This window comes from Microtus ochrogaster, chromosome 6 (genome assembly GCF_000317375.1).
Source record: "Microtus ochrogaster isolate Prairie Vole_2 chromosome 6, MicOch1.0, whole genome shotgun sequence".
NCBI classification, from domain to species: domain Eukaryota; kingdom Metazoa; phylum Chordata; class Mammalia; order Rodentia; family Cricetidae; genus Microtus; species Microtus ochrogaster.
The window spans coordinates 15,434,597-15,456,561 of NC_022013.1; the positions used below are offsets into that span (position 1 = coordinate 15,434,597).

A 21,965-nucleotide genomic window follows, 5' to 3' on the forward strand; every position below is an offset into this window, starting at 1 on the left:
TTATTATGTCTGCCATTCCTGAGAATGACCAGGGTTAGATGCATGATGGCCTCTCTCACTCAAGGCTTCTTTCAGAACTTTATGTGATACGTACAAAATGCTGAGTTTATATTTTACCACAGAAGCTAAAGCCCTGCCTTGCACTAGGTGAATTCTTTTCCAAATTTCCACCTCCCTTGACTGCGACTTACAGTAGTTATACTGATTATATCTCTGTACAGGAGATAATGGCTCTAATTGTTGTATTGCTCTAAGGAGGTAAAGACAGTTTGAGCATTCGTTTGGAATTCATTCCTCGAGTGGGGCAAACAAATGCATACATAATTGGGGCAGAAAAGGTACCCCCCCCATGCTAAAGGTGTTCTTTGTTATATTTTGTTTTTTCAATTTTTAGGTGTGTGTGTGTGTGTGTGTGTGTGTGTGTGTGTGTGTGAATGCATTGTATGTGAAAGAGAGGGATAGAGATGTGACTTTTACAATGCATGTGTATGTGAAAGAGAGAGGGATAGAGACAGTGACATAACTTTTACAATGCATGTGTAGGGGTCAAAGCACAGCTTCATAGCGTCCTTGCCCTCCTTTCATGTTTTCATGGTTTGAGGATGATTTTAGCTGACAATACAGTTTATTTGATGTAGCCAAGAGTCATCTGAAAAGGTCTCAACTGAGGAATTGTCCAATTAGCTTGGCCTACGGTCACATGTGTAGGATATTTCCTTGATTGTTAATTGAACAAACCCAAGCTAGGTGGACATGGAGGTCCACAGAAACAGGATATTCTTGGATATAGCTGACTGGTTAGTGAGTTCTGTGGTCGACTGAGAATCCTGCCTTAGAGAATAAGTGTAGTAATTAGTGGAGAAAAATTCCGAATGTCCTAATGTCAACCTGGCATCTTCACGTTTATGTATATGCACTGCACAGGGCAATCTCTCTCTCTCTCTCTCTCTCTCTCTCTCTCTCTCTCTCTCTCTCTCTCTCTCAGCGGGAAGGAATTCCCAGGAAGGGTAAGCAGCCCCAGCCCTGCTGCCCCACAGTGCATTGAACTTCGCAGGAGCTAAGCAGCCCACTGAGCAGATAAGGCACCCTCGTGGGGCCATCTGTGAAGGGGAAAGTGGTTCACAGGGGCAGGAATAGAGGTCTGGATAAAGACCTTGGCCAGTGAAAGTTTGGACATCTGCCACTGATCGTTGGTAGAGTTTAAGGACAGCATGTCACCTCTCTGAACCCTCCTCTGCTCTGTGCAGCGAGGGCATCAGTCTAGAGGAAGGAGTAATATCAAAGGCTTGCCTTCGTTTTTCCATCTATAGTTACAATCTTCATGAAATAAGCACATTTTAGGATAGAGGTTCAGGCTCTAGGTATAGATAAAAATTTTTCTGCTTATGAGAAAAGAAGAAAAAAAATTGGTATTGTTTGCAGGCCTGATTAAAGGCAGCATAAAAATTGAAAACCACAAATCCAAGAATTGACCCATCCTTACAATGCCATAAATTCTGAGTAAAGTTATTAAACCCATAAAATATTTGAGTAAAGGTGCTTGTTCATTTTCCAACAAAAGGACAGCCAATATAGTGCCAAGGCTTCAGGTCTCCGGAAAGGGGAGGCAGAGATGAGATAAAAGAGGCTGGAGTAGGCACCCAACCTTTGGAAGGGTGCAGCTCTGAAGTATCCTCAGCAGGAAGGTCGTGAAGGGAAGGAGAGCAATCAGGAAAATGAGCAGACTGCTGGAGCTAATGCAGAAGACAGGAGCTCATCTTAAATGCAGGCTGATGCTAGTGGAGCCATTGAGCTGGCATCAGAATTTCCCTTTCTCCAGGGGTTTATGATGTTAAGGTGAATCTGAGTTCAATCTCTTCTAATTGTCAAAGTAAACAGTAATAAGAACTTGGGGGAAAAGTAACCTGGGCCAGTGAAACAGCTAGACAATCAAGTACTTGTGTAAACTTAACATCCTGAGTTGTGTCATAGGACCCCATTCATGGGATTTGTCCTCTGATATCCACACATACTATGGCACGGGTATGCCCACACGGACACACATACTACACACTGTACACACATAATAAAATTAGTTAGAAAAAAAATATGGAAGCACCATAAGAAGAGCTCGACAGGATCTGGAAAGATTGTCAACTCTAAGCACACTAACCCCAGTTCCTCCCCCAGAGCCTATATAAAAAAATGTCAGATGTGGTGCCCTGTACTTACAGTCACAGTGTTAGGGAGGCAGAGACGTGGCTGTCTGGGCTTCCAGGCCCATAAGAGACCCTGCATCAGAAGAAATGGATGTCACCTGCATTACAACACCTGCACTATCACAGAGATGATCCTCTAGTCTCTACCTGGGTGTGTAGCCGAGGGCACACATATCCACACACATGTGCATCTGCACATATGCTCACAGAAACACACATGTAGAGAAGACCATGACAACATTGGTACAGATCTATAGATATTTTTCAGAAAACAAGGAATTGGTGGGGATGAAGTGTGAGCCGGAATGGCTATGAATACTCCAGAGATAGCCAGACTTCTGACTTGAAGCAATGGCCCTTGAAGTCAGGAAAGAATGTTGCAGAGACCGGCATAGCTGTCCTAGCATGGGCCTGAGTCGAGAAGACCACTAGAATTCATGCTATTCTCTTTCTAGATCCAGACAGTGGCTAAAAGCCTTGCAGGAATTTTGTCACTTTCAGAACAGTGCAGAAGAGAAGCAACTGTATGTGTACAAACTTAAAAGAACAAAAAAAAATCCAGGACTGGAATATTCTGTCATATGTGTAAATCCAACCTTTTCTTGGGGAGCTTTGAACAATAATCAACTCACTGATAGCAAAGTCTAGAACACTGAACCAGTGAGCTTTATTAGGCTAAGTTACAAGAATACTGGTAACTAAAGGATATCTTTATTATCAAAGAGTTTATATCTGTATGTGTAAGAACTCACAAAGGCCTCATCCCTGGAGCTTTCTGTGCGACTTGCAGAAAGCTTGGCAGGTCAGAGAGTCTCCTTTTCTTAGTAATTATTGCTGCTTATAAAACTTCAAAGAAGACTCAATGAATCTTGTAAGTTTCAGTGGCTTCCTAAGATTTGTGAATTGAGCTTCAAAAGTTTAGTTTACCCCATGAATCATTTTTATTCTTTTTTTTCATTTATTTTACACATAAACCACAGTTTAGCCTTCCTCTGCTCTTCCTGTTCCCTCCCCCCACCTCCAGTTTAGCCTCACATTAACTTCTTTTCTGTTCAGAAAGGGGCAGGCCTCCTATGGGAGTCAACAAAGCATGGCATACCAAGTTGAGGCAGGTCCAAGCTCCTCTTCCTGCATCAAGGCTGGGCCAGACATCTTCTGCACCTTAAGGAGACTTTCTACAATAAGGAGTGTTTCACTTCAGGGAAATAGCTGAACAATGCGTGACCACTATTAAATAGTTGTAAGTGCAGCTTGCTTGGGGGCAAGTTTCCTCTGCAGAGAAAATGTTTTGACAGCCAGGGAACTAAAAAAGATGGCAGACTGTCACCAACAAACACTACATTCCAGTGTCTTTGAACAAAGTATGTAAGGGGAGCTGCTGGGTGGCTTATTTGAAAGGCAGGCACCAGGGTAATTTTACATTTCAAATAGTTTGCTTTCCTAATGTGCAGGTTGCTGCATCTGTTAACCATGGATGTTTTATAAATTGGAAGAGAAGTAACTAATTAGCATGTATTTTCATGGATGTCTTAATTTCTTTCCACAGGAAGAGTAAATTCCGCATTAGATTGTAACATAATCCTAATTAGTCTTATTAAAATTAAAGCCCAGAGTCGGATATTAGGGGGTGAAAGCTGAAAGATCAGAGAAACAGAGTAGCCAGCCACTAGGATCCTCTTAGAATGCTCAAACCAAAGGCGCCAGGATCTTGTCTTTACAACTCCTCAGACTGAATGGTGTGAGATTCTGACTCCTCCAGCCTTATATTCCTTTCTCTGCACAGCCATATTCCTCCTGTCTCTATCTCCCTAGTGCTGGGATTAAAGGTGTGTGATCCCAGGTGCTGGGATCAAAGGAGCTCTGTTTCTCTTTTAACCAGATTCAATCTTGTACAGCCCAGGGTGGCTTTGAACTACCAGAGATACTTCTGACTCTGCCTCCTGAGTGATGGGATTAAAGGTTTATGCCACCACTACCTGGTCTCTATGGTTAACTAGTGGTTTAGCTCTGCACTCTGATCTTCAGGCAAGCTTTATTTGTTAGATCACAAATAAAATATCACCACCCTAGATTACTGTGATCTGAAAAGTGGCTCTCCTTTGTGGCAGAAAAAAAAAAAAAGGGAAAATAGAAAAAAGTAAGGTCCTTTTCACAGAGGGCAGATGTAAAGGCCAAGAACCAGCTCTCAGCCCCAGAGAAAAACTTCCCATGATCGGGGAGAGTAAAAGATTTCTATAATAGATTCACACAGTATCTGAGGGCTTTTTCTTTAGTTCTAATTCTCTTGTCCTAATTGTCTATACAATTTGTTAGCTCTAATTTTCTGTCCCAATTCTAACATTCTTATTTTTCTACATTCTACATTCTTGTCCCTCCAATCTTATTTTTTACATTCTTATTTCTGTATCTATATTTTCATTTTTATCACCATTACAAAATTCCAAGCATATATACCTTCATTCATTAGCAACTTTTTAGTAATAAAATACCTACAAGGAAAATTCTCAGAAACACAAGCATTCTTTGAAGATACATAGCAAAACTTATCAGCTAGAGTGTAGCCAGCCACAGCTGTAACTGTGAGGAGATCCCAGCCATTGGTTACAGAGGGAGAGAAATAACCATAGAGATATCTAAGGGAAAGAGAAAGAATACCTACTATTTTACATTTCTTAGGTATGATTAATAATATCTGGACATAGTTAACAGCCTTTCTTATCACCTGAACCTCAGGACCTAGACAAGAACAATCTACTGAATCTAAAATATTACGTCAAAACTAGTACAGAGTCTTAATTACTATTTTGAATCAGAGCAGGTAGGCGCTGATAAAGGAAGCTTAGGGCAACATAGGTGCTGTTGATCTCTTGAAGGACTGCTTTATAACAAGACCAAACACTTGCAATACAGCCCCAATTTATCACAAATCCTTGAAGGACTTAGATCTAGCAATGCCAGACACATGCAGTTCCACTCTAGGAAAGTGTCTCCTGTGATGGGTCCAGAAGAACACATGTCTGGTCAAATTGCTCTGTCAGTGAGCCAAGGATAGAGAACGGGCTTCTAAGTTCCTCACCTTATTTGTGGAGAATAGTGTAGAGAGAAGTCATCTTCCTGAACATCCCCAAATATATGTGCCCATAAGATTGGGATGCAACCATGAGATTACATATACACATCACATGAGATTACACACTACAGTGCAGGCATTGGGAGGACACCACTGATGCTTTAGCTAATGTGAGCAACAGTTTCCAGAGTCAATGGTCCTGTGGGATTTGCCCAGAAAGGATTCTCTTCCATCTGAGAACCATTCCTCCGGTGGGTTGACATCTGAACTCTAACTGTCACCTGCTGTAACTCTCATGGTTTCCAACAGACAGGGAAGACAGTAAAAACTAACTTTCCCCAGAAAACAGGAGCATATTCTGGAGAGCTACAGTCAACAGTTTGGCTGATGTCTTAGGCTTTCTGGAGTAACCAAATATTGGACAGAAGCAACTTCCTTTAGTTCACAGTTTAAGGGAATTCAATCAGTTATGGAAGAATTCGGCATAGTGGCAGAGGAGTTGAGCAGCTGCTCACATGGCACCCATAGTCAGCATCAGAGAGACAGGTACTGGGGCTCAGCTTGCTTTGCTTTTTCACTCACTACCTGCTGTTAGTCCATTGCAGTTTGGTTTCAGACACATTAGTGTGGGTCTTCTCACCTCACCTCAATTGACCTAATCTAGACACTTCTTTACAGACAAGCACAGACGTTCATCTCCTAGGTGAGTCTAAATCCTATCAAGTTACCAACCAGAACTAACCCATCACAGGGTAAAGGAGCAGGAACATGGAATCATTTCCTTATGGAGTCTATCTCCAATCTCTGTAGAGAACTAAGCATCTCCTACTTCCACATTCAGGGCTAAGGGTGAAGCCTCAGCAGCAAAGTGCTGCATAAATGTTACAGCCAGAGTCTGTTTTGAGTTTTTCCAAGCTCAGAGTTTTACGAACAGAAGAGAACATTGGGTATCTCTAATTGGCATCTAGTGGAGTCCATAAACATTCTCTGTGACACAGAGGAAGGAGCACATGTCTGTGGGTGGAAAGGCTGACTCTGTGAGCTCTCCTTAGTCAGTAGAATGGTACAATGCTATCCAGGTTTACATTAACAGATGTGATGCTGGGTTACACATCTGCCAATGAAATATAAGTGGCTGTGAGTTTCCCTCCTGCATTTCATAGTTCTGTGGATGCTAAGGGCAATTGAAAATAGACAATATTATAGGTGAAACATCAATAAATTCTGTTCTTTCTAAGTGTCATCAGTCACATACTATGATAAAATAACAGAGTCAAGACTGCCTCGTGATTTCAAATGTCCTTAGTCCAACCTTTATAAAAATAGGAAGACATCAAAACAACCATTTTAGTGAATACAAAAATAATGATTATGCTTAGCTGCCATTAATATATGTACATACTTGATGATTTTAGTACAGTGCTTGAAATGTATGTTTTGACAGATGTTGATCCATGGAATTCCAACACCTAAAATTGCTTCAAAAAGCAGCCAAGCACTAGTGAATGGGATTAGTAGGATGTGCCAGTAAGTACTGAGGGCTTCCGCCCTCCTGTCCCACTGCTTTTGTCTTGCCGTTCCTTGCATAAATAGTTTGGACAAATTTCCCTTTATTCACTACTGTGTCAGAACATAGGCTTATACTCTTATTTGTACATGTGCATGATCATGCACTTGTGTGCATGTGTGTTATGAGCATGTGAGTGTATGTGTGTGCATATATGTTATGAGTGTGTGAGTGTACATGCTGATGTTAATGCATGTATGAGGCAGAAGTTGTCATTAGGTATGTTCCTTTATATACTTGCAACTTATTTTTAGAGACATTGTCTCTTGCTGAACCTGGAGCACTCCAATTGTCTCGGAGACTTTGTGATTTTCTTGCTGTCTCTTCTTAGGGGCTGGGAGTACAGGCCCATGCCACCACACCAAGCATTTTAACTGAGTGCTAAAGATCCAAATGCAGACTTCTTGCTTGCTCAGCAAGCATTTTATCTATTGAGCAATCTCGTAAGGCTCTCTCTTCTGGTTTTCTAAATCAATCCTTACACACATAGCTTGGCCATATGTATAAATTTTTCTACAATAGGTAAAAGTGAATAAAACAGAGAAAGGAAGCTCTTGTCCCCTGGGTGTGAGTGAATAAACCCAGTAATATCACCTGAAGAGCACTAGGTTTACCTTGACTTCAGTCATAATTTTTCTGAGCTATTAGGTGCCAGCCTTGCAAGGGACCCTGAGAGTCAATTCCATTTACACCTACTGAGCTCATTCTTTGAGTTCAGTGCACACTTTACTCTTCAGTGATGGCTATTGTGCTGTAAAGGACAGTGCCACCTTTTCAACACATCAGTTACATTATTCTAGTATTTGTACATAGTCTATCGCTGTGCTACAAATATTTGGGACAGTAACTACTTGAATGGGTGTCTTATAATTGTTCAAGATAATGGACAAAATTATCAAAATGTATGAAGATAAATAGAGTGGATAAATACTAAACCAGTACTAAAATAACTCATTGAATGTAGCAAATGGGAGGAAAGCGCAATGTCATAATGTTTCTTATTATTAACTGCCCTGTGACTGTTTTCTAAGCAGGACACATCCCATCCTAATCCCCCCCCCATCTCGTTTTGTCCCTTCATTCTTCAGTTTCACCCTAGACCTGTCATCATTTGGATTTCCCTTTTACCCAGTCATGGGCCCAGTGTAGATTTGTCTATAAGTTGATTCTGTCACCTGATTTGACATTGTCTACCCTCATTCCTAAACACACACACATTGCAAGTTCTCTTTTGTACGCTAAGTATAAACATCACCTGTTTAATCTTCATGTCATTTGTTACTGTGGCAGTAATATAAATTCATCTCACCAAAAATTAAATATTGTTTTTCCCAAACCTGCTCTACTCTCAGCCCTGGATATCTCAGAGCCACATGGTTTAATTGTCACTGATAGTCTCATTCTTTTCTTCCTTTTATATTTATAAAAATTCACAAGGTTCAATTTCAAAACTATTTACTATAGAAAATCTTTAAGTTCTAGAAAGTCGTGCTATAGTGTTCTACACATTAAAGTTAAGGATACTATGGTGATAATTAACATTAATTATAAGATTGGTAGGATCTGGAAGCATTTCGGAGACAAGACTCAAGGCATACCTACAAGGAAGTTTCTAGATTAGGTCAACTGAGGTGGGACATTGACCTCAACAATGGGTGATACTAGCCCATAGGCTGGTATCTGGGCTAAACAAAACAGAAAACAAGCTGAGCAACAGTGTTCATCTTCTCCTTTGTCATTGTGGATTCAATGTGACCAGTCACTTCAACCTTCTGCCACCTTATTCTCCCTGTCATATTGGATGAAAGAGTGATAGTCAAGAAGGATCTCAATGCTAAGTGGGCTACTCGGTTGAATGTTGCAAGCTGTCGATACCTGTTGTCTGTACAGATGAAGTCTTAGTTCTCAAGGGGATATAGGTTATGCAATTTGACACCAAACCTAGCAGACATGATCTCTCATGTGTCATCCTGTCAGTGCACATGCTTGCTGTTAAATAAAAGAAAAAAAATGAGGGACAAAGTGAAATTCAGATGGTGCAGATCTTGGTATACAAAAGTGAGGACCTGAGTTTAGACATCAGTGCCCAACTAGAAAGATGAATTCAAAAGTGTATAACTGTAATTGCAGTGAGTTTTTTGTTTGTGAAGAACATGTCTTACTTTTTTATTTTTTAATAATGTTTTATTATTTTAAAAACTTTCTTACATAATCTGTCTTTACATTATTTATACTCCATATTATCAAGTCTTCCCATGCTCCCCAACTCCCTCTCAACTTCATGACCTCTTATTTATTATTATTATACATAATGTACATATATAATTAATTATTACACAGTTTTATGACATTATATGATATGTAATATAGTAATGTATGATATATGTATATGTGTGTGTAAACAAACATATGCATATATAAATGAAACCTCTGAGTTCATTTCATGTTGTTCATGTGTATATGTAGCTCTGGTTAGCCTCTTGGGATTGTCTAACCCATCAAGTGACTTGTAACTGGAGAAGCCTGATTGTCTGTCTCTCAGCTTTTTATTTATGGTAAGGTCGTGTGGAATTCCTCTTCCACATTGGCAGCCAAATGATGTTGTCACTGTTCAGATCTTGTTTAGATAACCATATTGTTGAGATTTTATGGGTGCAGCTTCCCTATCACATGTAGAAAGTGTATATATAGAAGATGCTATCTCAAAATAAATGCCCTGGTCCTCCGGTTCTTTAAATATTTCTGCCACCTCTTTCACACTGTTCCCAAAACTTTAGGTGTAGGGTTATATTGGAGATGTAAGAATTTGGGCTGACACCTAACTGTTAATATGTTCTCTGTACTTTGTCCAGTTGTGAGTTTCTGTAACAGTCATTGTCTGCTGCAAAAACAAGCTTCATTGATGAGGTATGAGTGCAACACTTACCAGGGCATATAAGCATAAGTATTTAGACTGTAGTTGGGAATTATACTTGTTTAGGAATGTGGCAGTAATAGGTCTTCTTCTCAGATCTATGACCCCAGTCACAGGTAACTGGCGAGGTTTGTAGTATTACGTATGGTTCCTCTTTATTGAGAGAGCCTTAACACTAACTGGGTGACTGTTAGCAGCCCATGAGATATAAGTGCCACTGTGTATATACTTGGCTGTGTCTTGGTGAGTTGTTCATTATGTTTCACAGGCCTTTTAGCTGGGTAGCTTTTTGATTGGGTTTTGTCTCTTGGCAACTTGCCTAACAACTTTGGATGTAATTAGAGCCAGTTCCCAGAGAGAAAGCTTCCAGGTCAGGTCCAGCTTTACTCTTACATCTTATGCCTAAAATATGTATTATCATCAGCGATCTTATGGGGAAACAATACCTTAGAAGCTCATGGACCAGCTACTCTGAGTCACACAGTGACAAAAAGAGAGAGACCTATCTCAAATGGAGGGTGAGGACCTGTAGGTGGAGGCTGCTTGTTTTGTTTTCTGACCGCCCAGTCGCCAAATAATCACACAGAAACTATATTAATCAAAACACTGCTTGTCCTATTAGCTCTGTTTTCTTATTAACTAATTCTTACATCTTAAATTAACCCAGTTCTCGTAATCTGTGTATTGTCATGTGAATGTGACCTACCAGTAAGTTTTCATCTGGCATCTGTCACCCTCAGAGGCTATATGGCATCTCTCTGGCTCCATCTTCTTTTTCTCCTCTGTCTCAGCTTGGAATTCCTACCTTGCTCTATTCTTCGCTGCCATAGGCCCAAAGAAGATTCTTTAATAACCAATGGTAATAAAACACATTCACAGCATACAGAGGGGAATCCCACATCAAGGACCAACATCTTAGATCTGAGGTTGTTCTCTTCTGCACTCTCATTGTAGTATCTATGCATGTGTGAGTACTGGTGCGCACACACACACACACACACACACACACACACACACACACACACTGCAAATGATTAAGAAAAAGAGGAGTTGCTTCCTAGTGAACTATACCCCTTTTGTGAATACTAAATTCTTAGGATAATTATTAGTTTCAGTTTGGAACTGTCACTGCCTAGTTGAGCATTTGAAACAGTGAATTCTGAGAGGAAGGTGCCCTTGGCACTGCAGCAGAAGCCTGGCTCTTCATTTCTAGAAGTCACTGTCTATGGTGGGACTGTTTGTAGTTTCTAGACTGCCGGCCTTTCCTCCACATCTGAAAGCTGCAGGTTGGCATGCATTGATTTCTGAGAAGGCTTGAGGTTTAAATGCATTTCATCAGAACCAGAGAAAGAATCTGGCTCCCCAGTGTGAGGGAAAATTATAAAATTCACAAAACCTTCTAAAATGCTAACTCTTCTATTATGACTGTTTGATGACCTTCATTTGAAGATCAATTACGTAGGGAGAGAAATCAATTTTTGGAAAGGGGCGGGCAGATAATTTCTGAATACACTTGCTGTACAGTGCTGTGTGTCTCTGTAGGCATTTGCCTCCCAGAAACAATGTGTGAGGAAAGCACAGAGAACATGGACTTGCAGCATCCTGTGAAGTATGTTGATAATTCATCTGCATGGAATGACGGGATGCCCCCTGCGTCAATAGAAGGCAATGACTGGACAGATTCTCAGGCTGTCTCTCATACAAGCCTTTTTAGTGCATAGAGAAATAATCACAATGACGAGTGACAAGTTTGATAAATGTGATTCTGAGAATCAATACAAGAGGAAAACAAAGAGGCTGGGGAAATACTACAGTCAGTAAACAGCTTGCCTGGTAGCATTAGGGCCAGGGTTCAGTTCTTAAAATTCATTGGAAAAATGAGGCATAGTATTGTATATTTGTAATCTCAGTACTGGGGATACAGAGAGAGGGGCCTTGGGGCTAACTATCCAACCAGTCTAGCCTGCTTGATGAGTTTCAGGTCAATGATGGAGCCTGTCTCAAAATATCATGGTGAATGGCAGTGAGGAACCTTGTCAGAGGTATTCATTTGCTTTTTCATGCACATGCCCACACTTGATGCTCTGTCTGTCTGTCTGTCTGCCTCTCTGTCTTTCTATACCCATACAAACATAGAGAAACAAAATATAACTTTGAATATTAATATCTAAAACTGAAGACAAAATAACCTCCCCTAAATTCATTCCCATTTGTCCAGCTGAAATGATCAAATCATTCTTTAGATGTGGTTACATGGAGTGCTGCATCTTCAGACATGCTGTGTAGACATCAATTTGCAAGATCTTCCAAACTTACACAGGTGAATCTTCTGGACCAGACCCATCACTTTTACAAATGTGTCTCAGAAATACATTCCGAGTGGGCATATTATGGAATTAATCAGTGGATAATCTTGTGTGGGATAACCAAATATTTGAGGAAAATCAAACATGTGTTGGGAGGAGAGTAGACCTGGAAGTGACATAAGAAAGGACGAAAGAGGGGCTGGAGAGATGGCTCAGAGGTTAAGAGCACTGGCTGCTCTTCCAAAGGTCCTGAGTTCAATTCCCAGCAACCACATGGTGGCTCACGACCATCTGTAATGAGATCTGGCGCCCTCTTCTGGCCTGCAGGCAGACACACAGACAGAATATTGTATACATAATAATAAATAAATATTTAAAAAAAAAAGAAAGGACGAAAGAGCAACCTGTGCACAGAAGAACGATTCTCAGATGATTAATTAGTAAAAAGATAAAGAATCAAAACATCTTACACAATGGTGATTAAAATAATTAAAAACATGGAGGTTTAATCATACGGCACCCCTGAGGAACAGTGTGTAGAGGAAAGTAGAAGGGCTGGATGGCTGGGAAGTGAATCCCTCCAGGAAGCACTTTATCTGTTCTTAAGCTCATTCCTGAAAAAGTATTGGTTTAAAACCAATAATGCTTTGTAAATGCCTCTACAGTGAGCTGGAGAGATGGCTCAGTACTACTCTTTCAGAAGACCTCAGTTTGGTTCCCAGCACCTATGCCATGATGTCATGAAGCTACCAACAACATATTACTCTGGAATCAGAGAATCTGATACCCTCTTCTGGCCTCTGTGAGCACTGGTAATCACATGCATAACTTACACACACGGAAACACACACACACATACAATTATACACTTTAAAAAAATCCCTGGCCGTACCTTACATGGTATAGATGTAGAAAAGAATTGCCTGAATATAACTTTATTTGCCCAAGAATTGAGGTCAGTAATTGACAAGTGGGACTTATACAACTAATAAGCTCCTGTACAACCAAAGAAACAATCTCCAAGTAGGGGGACACCTAGAAGTGGAAGATGACCTTTGCAAGGTGTACAACTGGCAGAGTATAGCTATCCAGAATATATAAAGAATTCCAAAAAGCAAACAAATAAATTACCAATTTAAATCATGTCTTTGGGAGATAAACTGAAAATTCTCAAAAGAAGAAAAATGGCTAAGAAATATCTCAAAAATATTCATCTCTAGCAGTTACAGAAATGCAAATCAAACAACTTTGAGATTTCAATCAACAAAACAATGGAAAACAAATCATGGAGGGGACACGAGGAAAAGGAAACCATTATTTTCTGTTGGTGGGATTGCAACCTGGGGCAGCAAGTTCAGAAATTGGTGTGAATTCTCAAAAAGCTAAAAATAGACCTATGATTTGAGCCAGCTATACCAGTCCTTAACATATGCCCAAAAGACTAGACAGTTTACTCCACAAAAACCTACTCAGCCATGCTCATTGCTGCTGTTCATAATAGCAAGGAAATTGAAACAACCTAAATGTTCTTCAACCAAGGAATTGATAATAAAAACGTAGCACATATATATTAGAGAATACTATTCAGCTGCAAATAGAAGCAAGATCATGAAATTTGTAGATAAACTGGGTGATGGTGGTATGTAGCTTTAATCCCAGGACTTGGGATGCAGAGGCATGCAGATGTCTAAATTTGAGGTCAGTCAGCCTGGTCTACAGAATGAGTTTGAGAGAACTCTACCCCCCCAAAAAAATCTATTTTTTTTAAAAGAAGAAATTTGTAGATACAAGTAAGGAACTATAAAAGTTCGTAGTGAATGAGGTAACTTAGACTAATAAATACAAGCCTCACATATTGTCTGTAATCTGGTACTCCTAGATTTGATTTTTTTGATGTGAATACATATCCTTCTGTAACTGTGAATATAGGATAATAATACCAAACCATTCTTTGGGGTCAGGATAGCAATAGAGAAGGGAATAACTAGATACAAAAGATCCAAAAAAAGGATATGAAAAAACAAGTAGGAGATTTAATTAGGCAGGGGGGAGTTTAATAAATACAGAAGAGAGAAGGCAAAATAAGAGTAAGGACATTTAAAAGCTACATTACAAAGTCAGGCAGTGGTGACGCATGCCTTTAATCCCAGCACTCAGAAGGCAGAGGCAGGTAGAGATCTTTGTGAGTTTGAAGCCAACCTGGTCTACAAGAGATAGTTCCAGAATAGGCTTCAAAGTTACAGAGAAGCCCTTTCTTGAAAAAACAAACAAATAAACCCTAAAAAAATGAAAAACAAAAAATCATAATGAATCATAGTATTAACTATCTATATAAAATAACTATAATACTCATAAGCTGGTGTATAAATGTACATGTATAGTTAAAAAAAATTCTCATTCGGATTGCCAATTCTTCCTCCAAAAACCAAAGACCATTAAAACAAAAACTTCACACTAGGCACAAAAAGCTCTTTTCTGAGCTGTTAGTTAAGGTTGTTAAAGAGACCCCAGAACACTGTAGGCTACTGCTATTTCCCTAGGTTGCCCCAGAGGTTGAAGGTGAGTCCCTAATGCTGAAGACATCATGCTCTTCAGAAAAAGAACCCAGAGATCCTTGAGCGGGAAGTAACCTGGAAGCCTCTTCCTTGAGGACTATTTTTTCATGGTACCAGAAGGTGCCATAGCCATACACACTTGGAAAGGACAGAAGCAATCAACAATTTTAGCTATGAACTACCACCACAACAACAAGGCATGATAACCCTAAGGGTGCAATAGAAGTTGCTCTTTTACTGGATTCAAGAAACACCTGCTCATACTGACGAATATCTTGCATATGACCATAGAACCTTCATCTGGTGATGGATGGAGATAGAGACAGAGACCCACACTGGAGCACTGGACTGAGCTCCCAAGGTCCCAATGAGGAGCGGAAGAAGGGAGAACATGAGCAAGGAAGTCAGGACCACGAGGGGTGCACCCACCCACTGAGACAGTGGGGCTGATCTATTGGGAGCTCACCAAGGCCAGCTGGACTGGGACTGAAAAAGCATGGGATAAAACCGGACCCTCTGAACATGGCGAACAATGAGGACTGATGAGAAGCCAAGGACAATGGCACTGGGTTTTGATCCTACTTCATGTTCTGGCTTTGTGGGAGCCTAGCCAGTTTGGATGTTCACCTTCTTAGACATGGACGGAGAGGGGAGGACCTAGGACTTACCACAGGGCAGGGCACCCTGACTGCTCTTTGGACTGGAGAGGGAGGGGGAGAGGAGTGAGGGGGAAGGGGAGAAGGGTGGGAGGAGTGGGAGGGAAATGGGAGGCTGGGAAGAGGCGGAAACTTTTTTTTCCCTTTTCTCAATAAAAAAAAAAATTAAAAAAAAGAAAAAAAATACCTGCTCACCAAGACAGAAACCATCATTGGCACCTTACAGCTATCCAGCTACACAATTGGCTTTCCAGGTGGTGAAGTCTTGGATCCTAGAGCACAGCCTACAACTGCACTTTGCTAAACTAACATAATCCCTAACTACATTGCAAACATTTATTTTTATACTCATGGACAAGTATATTCCTCACACTTAATCAGAAAACGTCTCTCTGTAACACACTTCTATAGAAAAACCACAGACAATCAAAATTCAGAGATGTGGAGCCCAGCCCCAATCGATATATCTACACTTCAACTTCCAAACCTAAGGGTCAGTGAATATTGCAAAAGAGGGAGCAGAAAAGCTTCAAGAGTCAGAGGGAAATGGCACTTGCTATAAGATTATGTCTCCTTGGATTTGCAGAAGATACAGTCTATATAAAGTTTTACCAACATGACTTCTTAAACATGAACTGAACAAGAAGAAAAACAATAGACATGTTAACATTAATGGATTAAAACACATGATCTTTAATTCTACACACACAAACACACACACACACACACACACACACACACACACACACACACTTGCAACAAAAAACAAACAAAAAAACCCTACAGGCAATTAAGGGATACTGAGAATTGGAGAAATAGTCTTCTTCAGAGCAGAGCACATCAATTGGTTATGCAATACCAAAAGGTCAGTCTTGAAGACCAGTAACATAATACTGGATCATTTTGTATTAATTATTTAGGAATGGATAAACACATACACATGTATGTGTGTGTGGCAGAAATTAATGAAAATGGGGCCATCAGTTTGTAAGAGAGCATGGAAGAGTATACAGAAAGATTTGAAATGAGGAAATAGAAGTGAAAATGATGCAATTATATTATAATCTCAAAACATAATAAAAAAGAATAAAGAAAATGTCTTGGCAGATGGTAAGTCAATAATAAGTGAAAACATGGGTTATAAAGGCTTGGTGTGCCTCTGGCTACATGATCCTGAGTGGTCAAGTCAGGGTTCTTGAGCAATGGGAACAGTGTAACAAATGATTTTTGAGGAAAGAAAAAGAGGAAGCCATTTCCTATTGTGAGGAAGCCATTTCCTATTGCATGGAAACTGCTTGTTGGTTCTGGGCCATCCAGCTAGCTTAGACCAGAAATAATCACACAGAAACTGTATTACTTAAGTCACTGCTTGGCCCATTAGCTCTACCTTCTTATTGGCTACTCATATTAATTTAACCCATTTCTATTAATCTGTATATTTTCACGTGGCTGTGGCTTACAGGGTAAAGTTCCCAGTTACTGTCTCCAGTGGCTCCAAAGCTTCTCTCTGACTCCACCCTTCTTTCTCCCAGCACTCAGTCCAGCCCTCCCTGCCTAGCTCTGCTCCACTCTGCCCTGCTTTGCTATAGGTTCAAAGCAATTCTTTTGTTTAAGAGGGAAATCCCACATCAATTTTCATCTATCTAGCTTGGAAAGGAAAGCCAGGGGCTTCTAATGGGAGGCTCTTTAAACATCATTGTTTATTCTCATAAACAAAAGCCTTGCAACTTCTGTGACTAGTAGATATAGATCTTGGGTCTCAAATGAGAAGGCTAAATCTAATTGCAAAAGTTAGTTTAATGGTTCTAATAGAACCATCTAATCTCATGGTTCTTAATCATGGCTACACACTGGATTAAACAAGGCTACTTTTAAAGGATATGCATTTGTGTGTCAAGGAGAAGTGAGCCTCATTCCCAACCAGTCTGACTGAAGTCAGATATAAGCTGTGACAAATTAAAAAACAGCTTCTCAACACTAAATCAAAGCTAGAACTGAAACCCAATTCTTCAATTTTGCTATTTTTTGAAATTTATTTTGAAACTTGTCAAATTGTTACTTTTTTGTATGTTTGCATGTGTGTGTGTGTGTGTGTGTGTGTGTGTGTGTGTTCAAGGACACATCTGTGGGTATAGGTATTTGTGCACACGTTTGTGATACATTTAGACATACCAGATATTTTGAAGTTTAACCTTGTTTAACACTGCAACAATATCTCAAAAACCTTGTTTAGTCATACAACACTTTCAGATTGCAATATCTCATTTTCCTATCTATTATGTTATTTCTTGCCTAAAAATATAAGTTTGGTCTGAGAAGGTATCTCAGTCAGTAAAGCATTTGCCTTGCAAGCACCAGAACTTGCAAGCCCCAGGACCCCAAGAAATAAAACATGAAGGTGGTAATGTGTGCTTTTTAATCCCTGTGCTGCACACTTAGGGATTGGCAAGCTCTTGAGGCACCCTAATGAGACAGTCTGTTTGAATTCATGAAAAACTGCCTCACAAAGCCAGGTAGATGACACCTGAGGTTGTCCTCTGACCCCCGCATGCACAGACACACTAGTACACATACACCTACACATGTACTTACACCACACACACACACACACACAGACACACACACACACACGAGGGTAGGGTCTGGGTCTTACTTCAGAAGGTGAGGAGAGCATAATGGGTTATAAGATCTGCTTTAGGAAGAGTGACGAGGAGAAGGTGAGATTTACCTTCCTACTTTTGTGTTTCCTCAAGTTCCTTCATCTTAAAAGTATTTGGGATAATCAGATCCTAAAATCCATCTGCTACAGAAAACATTCATTTACTTGGACATTAGCCATCTTGTCATATGTATTTTAGTTTACCAAATAATTGATCAATGCCATTTGATTGTAAATCTACTAAATAAATTATAATCACTTTGCCAAAGCTGATTCTTTGGATACTATTACCGTTGGATTCCAAAAGTCAACATGCAGCAAGACTCTTTCATGCTGTGGTCAGATTGGAAAGGGAGTGTCTTTGATTTGAGCATATTAAAATACACTGTCACTGCAGATATGATAGATGAGAGCTCATGAACCAGGAAAATATAAAGTTTGCAATGAAAGCACTGTCAATTTATAGTAAGAATAAAGTTTTGTTGAAATTAGCTTCAGAGAGGCTTCTAAAGGAGACACCCACAATACACAAGACGATGCCATACTCTGCACAGTGCCTCAGCCTGTGGCATGGCAGCATACTGGTCCACACCTTCTCTGACTTCAGCAGTGTATTCAATGACTTGTATCACTCACACTATGAAAAATGACCCAGATTCCACATTTTAAAAATATATTTGAAAGCAAGAGTTCTTTTTTAAGTAAGATTTTATTTATTCTTTGGCCATTTCCTACATATATACAAACTATCTCGATCATCCATTCTTTACTCTTCCCTTCAACTCCTGCCCCACATCAAATCTGCCTCCCAGCCTCAAGTCCCGCCTAAATGTACACATACACAATCGATGGCTCCATGTACAACAATCATAGCAATGCCAGAAGAGAGCATTTCACAGACTCTCCCTTCTTCCAACTCTTAAATCTTCCTGCCCCGCCTTTCATGATGCCCCCTGAGCCTTGAGGGTATAGGACAAACAAAACTATCCCATCCCTGACTGAACATTCACTGTGGCTTTTTTCTACATTATTTATGACAGTGTTCAATTTTTCTCTTCTTAATAAAACTGAGGAATCAACTCACTAGTAGCTGTAAGCACTTAGATTGTACGTTGAAGACCCTATCACTGGGGTAATAGGACAGTCACAAAGAAAATCTGTGCTTAAGATTTATGATAGAGCTGTTTCACTTGGACTTGAGCAGATGGCTCAGTAGTTCAAGTGTTTGGAGCCCAAGTGTGAAGACTGTTGTTTGGATCCCCAAAATTCACATAAAGCCTAACAAGGTAGAAAGGGACTTTGTGCTTCCATGATAAGATGGGAGAAATGCAGAAGATACCCTGGAATCTCATGGACCAGCTAGCCTGGCATATGCAGCAGTACACAAGATAGAACAAAACACAGTATATAATCATGTCTTCTGAACTCCACATGCACATCTTGCCATATGTGCATCCACACGCTGTTTAATCCAGGTATCCCCACATACAAAGAGAGATTTAAAAAAAACACACCTCATGAAACAAGTGTTTCCCACTTTACAAATTTACAAATGTGCAAACCCCCCTTCATTTAAACCAACAGGGCAATATTTATATTACTTCCATGAAACTGAGCAAAAGGGCAGCTTTCCTGAGAATAATATGATATTCAGTAGCAGAATGGAAAAATCAATTATGTCCAAAGAAATTATAATGTTAAGAGAAACAATAACGAAAGTTAGAATCATATTTGCATTGAGGAAGATATATGCTCCTGTCTGGAATTTCTTACTCTTGATGGCTTACGTGCATTTGAGAAACCTGACATGTAAAAGACAAAGGCACAGAAATTGTAGCCTTGAGGGAGCAGATTATTGTTCGGGTGAAGACAAGGATACAGCAGTGCAGACAGAGGAAGAGGCATGGGGATAAATCAAAGACGATATTTAGACAGCAACATACCCATACCCAGATATTGTCTTGGAGTCTCAGCTGAAAGAGGAACATGGTATACATTTTTTATTTGCCTTACAGGCAACTTGATACACTTGAAGGTACAACAAAGAGTAAAGGAAGCTATTGTTTATTGTTTAGCAAAGAGGCATTGCTTTCTAAATTGGAAACTACAGAGGCACTCATTTCACCCGTTGCAGGGAACCCAGCAAACTGAATCAAAAGTCATCACAGTTCTCACCATTGACAAAGAAGGAAGCCATATATCAAGACAATTCGGAGACTATCTAAACTGAAATAATGAGATTTGAGTCAATGGGCAAGAAATAAATGTTAACGTAATTGCCTGAGACATAGACTCATAAATTCAAATTTTAGCAAAAATAATTCCATAAATGGGGCAAATGTACAAATTATTGTCCGAAAGTGTGCAATTTAGAATAACTGAGATTATCAAGATGACAAAAGTTAAAAGAGCAAAATAAAGTCCTCACTTCTATCCACATATTTCATCATTTATATTGGTATCTATGCACTTGTATGCCAAAAGATCAATCTGGAGAAAAAGCTAAACTTGGAAAAGTCAGCTTCATGATGATGAACTTGGAAAAGATGACTTCATGGAAAATTGTTTGTTATAGTGTATAATATTCAAATATGCCTTTGATGATAAATATCTAACTATAATGAACAGATTTCACCATTGTGTGTTAATAAAAATTGATTCCCTGAATAATTTTAGATGCAAAATTGAGATATTGGAAACATTAATATATATGAGTGTTAACAAAGTATGTATATATGCATATGTTACATGTATATGTACATAGTGGAGATGGTATTTGGGGGAGTTTTCTCTCTCTCTCTCTCTCTCTCTCTCTCTCTCTCTCTCTCTCTCTTCTCTCTCTGTGTGTGTGTGTGTGTGTGTGTGTGTGTGTGTGTGCTCCTCTCCTTCCATCTGCTTGAGGCAGGATCACTTGTTTTATGCTGTGTATCTCAGGTTAGCTGGCTCATAAGCTTCTGGAGAGTCTCCTCTCTCTGTATCCCATATTGGTGTAGGAGGCCCTTCTGTATTTGTGTTGTTTTCATTGGTTGAATAAAGAAACTGCCTTGGCCTTTTGATAGGGCAGACTTAGATAAGTGGATTAGACAGAACAGAATGCTAAGAAGAAGGGCAGTGTGCCAGACACCATGATTCTCCTGCCCAAGATGGAGGCTGGTTAGACTCACGCCAGCAAGCCACAATCAAGTGGCGATACACATTAATAGAAATGGGTTAATCAAGATTTGAGAGTTAGCCAATAAGAGGTTAGAGCTAATGGGCCAGGCAGTAACTTAATTAATACAAATTCTGAGTGGTTATTTTGGGGATTATGCTAGCCAGGCAGTGGGACACAGCCCACTCCTCTTACTGCACTGTCATGGCTGTAGAGATCCTGAAATGCACACATGGAATTTCTTTTACATATCTTTTACATGGATGCTAGGAGTGCAAACTCATGTTGTTGTGTTTGTGAGGGAGGCACTTTGCCCACTGAGACTTTTCCTGAGCCTAAGGACTTTTTTTTTTTAGTTGTGATCACATAGAGGGATTTGGTGTTATTTTTAGATAAAAATGAATCATTAAATTGAAAATATGAAATAAACCTTAAATGAGATATTTTAGGAAGTAATTATATTGGGGATTGAGAATGATTATTATACCTAGGCTAATATTTTATGCATTCATATTGAGAGGGAGATTGTTTTCATAACATTAACAAAAGTCAGTGTTCTAACATTTTATCACATACAACTTTCTATCTTTACATTTTTTGTTTTGTTTCTGTTTGTTTTTTTTTTCAAACAAGGTTTCTCTGTAGCTTTGGTGCCTGTCCCAGAACTAGCTCTTGTATACCAGACTGGCCTTGAATTCATAGAGATCTGCCTGCCTCTGCCTCTTGAGTGCTGGGATTAAACCACTGTCCAGCTCCTTTCTATAGTTTATAAAAGATTGAGCTCACATGATAAGTAACTCTTGAATTCCCAATCACAGTCAGTTCATACAAGAAATTGTAGCTGCTTGAAACAATCTCTGGGTTCATGGCCCTCCTCTCCATATGTATG

At 39.7% G+C, this 21,965-nt stretch overlaps 1 protein-coding gene across 1 annotated transcript in view; it reads left to right on the forward strand.

Moving 5' to 3' along the window:
- Positions 1-21,965, forward strand: part of Cntnap5 (contactin associated protein like 5) — a 964,727-nt gene that overhangs the window by 329,283 nt on the left and 613,479 nt on the right. The window lies entirely within an intron of this gene.